Here is a 6917-nt window from a genome sequence, read left to right as displayed (position 1 = left end):
AAGAATGATTAAAAGAAAAGGAAAATATATATTTAATATATATATCAGCTGAGATTTTAATGAATACTAGCTTGTGCTTCCTTCCCACTTGCAAAAAAACACAACATACTTGTCATGTCATCAATCCATGTGATACACTCCATCTACCATTCATTCCTTCTCAAATCTCCACCATTCAATCCACCCAACTTCTCCTATAAATAAACCCCCACCCCAACCCATTTTCTTCAAGATAAAGAGCCACAAAGTTTCTGGGATTTTTTCAATAAGTGCTTCTCTTCATCTCTTTCAAATTCTATACACACACTTCTTCTCAAAAACCTTCTCTCTCTTCTATATACTTACATATATACAAGGTTTTTGAAACCCAAGCTTAGCTTCACCCAACCAAGATTTATCCCAACAAGTGAGCTCATCCACTACCACTTCCCGGACTCCCGAAGGGCTGCCCAAGTTCGACCAAAGTGCCAAAATCCGGCCGAACCTCCGGCGAATTTTTCCGGTGAACTTCTCCGACCGTTTTCCAAAAGTGGTTAGTTTTAGCTTCTTATTTGAGTTCTTTGTATTTAAGCTTTGTACTTAACTTCTCCACTTCATCTTAAGCTCTAATACAAGCTCTCTTATAAAGGAAGTTCTCGGGGAGAACTTAGATTCGAACTCGGAATTCGAATAAGTACTTGATCTTCGTAAAAAATCATTCCAACGAGAAGATCTAAAAAGAAAAGTACTTTATCTCCAAGGGGGAGATTATATATGACACAAGTACGAGTTAGCCAATTATTTCTTGCACTTTAATTGAATCTTGGATAACATTCATTCGTGCTCATAAAATAATTACGAAGTAAAAGTGTAATCCCTTCTATCATCTTTAGTGTTCCGGGGATTATTATTTGTCTCATATAAACACTTCGTAATTTGTCAAATCTTAAAATAGATCGTACGAGTTAGACAATTACTTAACGCTCTTTAATTGGATCTTGTCTAACTAATAACGTACATATAAAAAATTACGAAGTAAAAGTGTAATCCCTTCTAACATCTTTAGTGTTTCGGGGGATTATAGCTTGTTCCATATACACTACTTCGTAATCATCCGTTAAAATTAAGGACGAATCAAATCCACGAGTTAGCAAATTAATTTACGCTATTTAATTGGATCTTGGCTAACACATATCGTGTCTATAAACAATTAAGAGTCATATCGTATAAGCCCCTTCTAACATCTTTCAGTGTTCCGTGGGGTTATACTACGATATCTATAAAATACTCATAATTATTCGTCCAAACTTCGAAAGCACAATCTTAAGCCAATTACTTGCACTTATTTAATTGGATCTTGGCTAAGAATCATAAATCTTATAAACGTGATTGAAGTTAAAAGAGTATACTTTGACCTTATAATCGTCAATATACAAGTATACCTTAAAACCTTAAGTTGATATACCTAAAGGTAAAATTACAACTCCGAGGTTGTAATTAAAGTATTCTTCGATCTATAAATATATAATCAAAAGAAGAAGAATACTAAAGAAGTCATAAGCCATAAGCGCTTAATATAAAAAGACTTCTCATATTACTCCACCTATCTATTTAATCTATAAAGGAGTAATCATAAAAAATACCTGGACTACTATTTATTATCTTAACTCAAGTATTCTTATTTTGTTTAATATTCTTATTTGAATATTATACTATTTGTGGGCTAGTACAGTAACATACTAGTTCAAACCATCTTTTCTATACTTGGTTTGTTTCGTTGATTGTCTTATTAGTTTTGTAGTAAGATGAAGTGACGTGAGGTGATTCTCGTTCTAAGACCCAAGTCCTAGACGTACTACCGGGGAGTTAGTAGTCTTCGCACCGTCAAGAAGAGGAAAGACCCAAGACCGGATCACTAAGATCCAAGACCGACAAAAGCTAAGGAAGCCAAGTCCACACAAAGGCTCTACAACAACTTTGAAGAAATAGCGGGGAGTTATTGTCTAAGATAAGTTGTGTAGGTAATACATTTATTTTGAGGTGGTGACCCTTGTGTTATGCACCAAGACAAATACTTGTAAAGGGTGTAAAGGCTTCTCCGCCTACTAAAGGAGCGAGTTTATTATAAGGGAAAATCCCGAGTCCGGGAGAGGAGCTCGGGGACTAGAGTAGGGGTGAGAGAATCTATTAGAGGTTGTGCCATCGCGAACCAGGATAAAATCACCGTGTGGTATTTTCTTTCCTTGCACTTTATTTTCCGCACATATAAACTGCATAACCACTCGGTAAAGTTTTAAAAAGGGATAAAATATTTTTAAAACGCCACAACAATTTTTAAATTGGTAATTAAGCTATTCAACCCCCCTTCTAGCTTAAAATAGCCCTCTTACAGGACCTAACAATTGGTATCAGAGCGGTGCTTTTTAGCGTGTTTGTTAAGTGATTTGCAGATTTACAGGCACAATAAAAAGTGATCCGGAATGGCGTATATTAATCCCGTTGGATGTGGTGAAGGTCTATCTAGCTCACGACCTCCTCTATTTGACGGCACCAACTTTGTAACATGGAAAATGAGGTTTCGCATTTATGCTAGATCTCAAGGATTCAAAGTTTGGATGGTTATCAAAGACGGTGTTCGCATTCCTACCAAAACTATCGATGACATCATCATCGAAAAGAAGGTTAGTAAATACGACTTAGAGGAAGAAGCCACAATGAATATAGCCGCAAAAGCGGAAATGGTTCTCACAAGCGCACTTGTAGAAAAAGAATATAAAAGAGTAAATAATTGCTAGTCGACACAAGAAATGTGGAACAAATTAGTGGTAACCTATGAAGGAACCACTGATATAAAAGATTCTTGGATGGATACATTGATCCAAGAATATGAGAACTTTAAACTCCAAGAAGGAGAAAATATCATTGATATGGAAACAAGATTTACTCGTATAATCGATGAGTTATCTCAACTTGGAAAAAATTATACTCAAAATGAAAAGAATAGAAGAGTGCTCAAATCTCTACCTCCTAGTTGGAAGGTTAAAGTCACTACTATAAAAGAGATGCACAACTTAAATGAGTATAAGATTGATAATCTATTCGGAAGTCTTTGTGCTTACGAAGAAGATAATATTCCAGAAAAGGTTGCTCCAAAGTGGAGGATAAAAAGAAAAATATGGCTCTAAAGGCCATATTAATTGATGAAGATGAAAATGACGAGGAGTTAAACGAGAAACTTCAAAATCTCGATGAGAGTGAAATTGCTCTACTCACGGGACAACTTCGTCGTGTGCTTCAAAGAAAAGCTCAAAGATACGGAAAAGGCTTCCTAAAATCAAATAATTAACAAAGAGTTTTTAACTCTAACGGAAGGCCAAATTACTCTCAAAATTAATCTTCCAACTATAAGAGTAATTATCCGTCAACGAGCTACAATAAAGGCAAAGGCAATCAAAATATAAATACCTATAACAATGACAATGCCTCCACAAACCATCCGGTTTACACTCCTCCAAAACCTAAAGATCCATTCCGGAGGAAACACAAGATGTGTGTTTCGAGTGTAAACAATCCGGTCATTATAAAAGAGAATGTCCTAAACTTTCAAAGGGACGAAGTCTCGTGGCCGAAAATGGTTGGGATCTAAGTGAAGAAGAAGAAGCTCCGGAAGCTAGTGAAGAAGTGGTCAATCTATGCTTGATGGCTCTCGGAGATGAAACCACCTCAACGGAAATCTCCTCTTCAAATCAAGAGGTAACATCTAACTATGTCTCAATTAAATCTTTATTAGATGAATCTAATTTATCTCTCGTAGATATGAATAAGCATGATTTAATTGAACTTGTAGTAAGTTATAAGAATAAATATAAAGATGTTGAACAAAGGTTTCATTTGTTATGGTCCGAGAAGATGAAAATTGAGGAAATTCATCATACTCAAAATAAAGAATATACTCGGATGATGGACTCAAAAGTCCAAGATGAGAATGAGATTACATCTCTAAAAGATCAAAACCATCTCATCAAGATTGAGGTAAATAAACTTCAAGAAAACATACTCAATCTTGAAACAAAGAATATATCATTAATTCTCAAAGACTAAGAGATGGAAAGTGAAAAGATACAATTGAATGATAATATTTGTAAACTTCACGTTGATCTATTAAACTTAAAGATTCTAAATGAATCAAATGTTCAAGATATAGAAACATCTTATAAAAATAATCTTGATAAAGAAAATGAGCTATTAGAAACCAATGAGCTTAAAGATGAAGCTCTAAGGTTAAATGAAGAAAATTATAAACTCATAGCTCAAGTTAAGGATCAAGAAAGAATCCTTAACAACAAGATTGATGCCTTAAAGAAAGAAAATGAAAATCTTAAAGAAGTCATTCAAAGATTTACAAAAGGCAATAAGATGTTGGATCAAATGGTGCAAACAAAAACCTCATATGATCAAGAAGGTTTGGGATATAATAAGAACTTTCCTCCTAAAGGAAATACTCGGAGATTTGTATCACCAATAAAGACTTCACCCGAATCACCATCTTATAAATGTTCTTATTGCAATAAAACGGGATATACCATTCAATATTGCAAATTCAAGAATGGTGAAATTAAGGGGAAACATGTATGGATTCGCAAAGAATCATACAAGAAAGATGATAAACGTGTGCCTCACAAAAATATGGAATATAATAATCCAAGGCAACAATGGTCTCATCAACCAACTATGTTTCAAAATAGAAACACACAATATCATGTAAATGGTAATGCATTTAGAAGGCAACAACCTCTTAGTAGAAATGCTTATGCTAATTACCATGCTAATAATAGATATAATGTTTATCATGCTCTATCAAGATTTCATGATAGCTCTAGGTATTATCAATCTCAAACTAGGCCTTATGCATCTAGAAATTTTTATATGCCTAATGATAATTATACCATGCCTAGATTCTTTCATAAATCAAATGTTATATATGATGTACTAACCCCAGGACCCTCAAGACAAAGGGGTACCTATAAATTTAACTAATCATGTATGTAGGTTTGTCTTGCCGCAAAACAAGACATATGGTACGTTGATAGTGGATGTTCAAGACATATGACCAGTAATAAGTCACTCTTGAACAACATTAAAAAGGTTACCGGGGGGAGCGTAACATTTGGTGATAGTAGTAAAGGAAACATTGTCGACATCGCGGATATCGGAAATGGGAAAGTTAAAATTTCCGACGTTCAGTTGGTCAACGGGTTAAGGTACAATCTTCTCTCCATCAGTCAACTATGCGACAATGATTACAAGGTAATTTTCTACACTACTCATTGTTCTATATTAGATAAATTTGGAAAGTTGGTTCTCACTTGCCCTAGAAATAAAAATGTTTATACATGTGACATGAGCAAACAAGTGAACGTATGCCTAATCACTATAAATGATGATCCATGGCTATGGCATCGAAGATTAGGGCATGCCAACATGAAGTTGATTAAGAATATATCAACTAAAGACCATGTCCGAGGTATATCAAAACTAAACTATCTTAAAGATCATACTTGTGAAGCTTGCGAAGTTGGTAAACAAATTTGAGCTTCTCACAAAGCAAAGTTTATGGTATCTACCTCGAGAACTCTCGAGCTACTACATATGGATCTTATTGGTCCGGTTCCTATACAAAGTCTCGGAGGTTACTCATATACGTTGGTAGTTGTGGATGATTATTCACGATTCACATGGAATGAATTTCTCAAAGACAAAAGTGATGCTTTTGAGTCCTTCTCATCTTTATGTAAAAGGATTCAAAATCAACAAAATAAAACCATAGTCTATATAAGGACTGATCATGGTAAAGAATTTGAGAATTCAAGTTTCACCAACTTTTGTGATGAACATGACATCACACATAATTTTTCCGCTCCATACACTCCTCAATCCAACGGAGTAGTTGAACGGAAAAATAGAACACTCCAAGAAATGGCAAGAACAATGCTAAATGAATATCGTCGACCTAAATATTTTCGGGCCGAGGCTATGTCAACCGCTTGCCATATTCTTAATCGGGTTTTTCTACGACCTATAAAACAAAAGACTCCTTACGAGTTATATTTTGGCAAAACTCTGAAACTAAGCTACTTTCGAGTATTCGGAAGCAAGTGCTTCATATTAAATTCAAAAGAGTACCTTATGAAGTTTGATCTTAAATCAAACGAAGGTATATTTCTTGGATACTCGAACAATAGTAAAGCTTATCGAGTGTTTAACCTCAAATCGCTTGTGGTGGAAGTATCTATGAATGTCGCTTTTGATGAAAGTAAACCACCGGCGAAATGTAAAGATCTTGTTGACCAAGAAAATGTTGAACAAGATGATATTGAAAAGGTTATTCGACAATTCGAAAATATGGATCTCGGGACTCCCGTACATAAAAATCCGTTAGAATTGGACGAAAAGGAAGATGAACTTCCTCAAGCAATTCCCACTATAAAAAGTCATCCATTAGATAATGTACTTGGAGACTTAAGGAAGGGAGTTCAAACACGGTCACAAGTTCAAAACGGTGTGAATCATCTTAGTTTTATATCTCAAATAGAACCTAAGACCGCGAAAGAGGCTTTATTAGACGAGGATTGGATTTCTGCCATGCAAGATGAATTGCTCCAATTTACTCGTAGTAAAGTGTGGGAACTTGTCCCTAAGCCTCATGATACTTCCATAATTGGCACAAAGTGGGTATTTTGAAATAAATTAGACGAGAATGGAACGGTAGTTCGAAATAAAGCATGGTTAGTTGCACAAGGATATACCCAAATGGAAGGTATATACTTTGATGAAACATATGTACCTGTAGCAAGAATTGAATCAATTTGAATGCTATTGGCTTATGCTTGTCATAAAAATTTCAAAGTCTATCAAATGGATATGAAATCAGCATTCTT

Source organism: Apium graveolens, chromosome 6, assembly GCF_009905375.1.
Source record: "Apium graveolens cultivar Ventura chromosome 6, ASM990537v1, whole genome shotgun sequence".
Taxonomy (NCBI): domain Eukaryota; kingdom Viridiplantae; phylum Streptophyta; class Magnoliopsida; order Apiales; family Apiaceae; genus Apium; species Apium graveolens.
Note: the sequence above shows the minus strand (reverse complement) of the source record.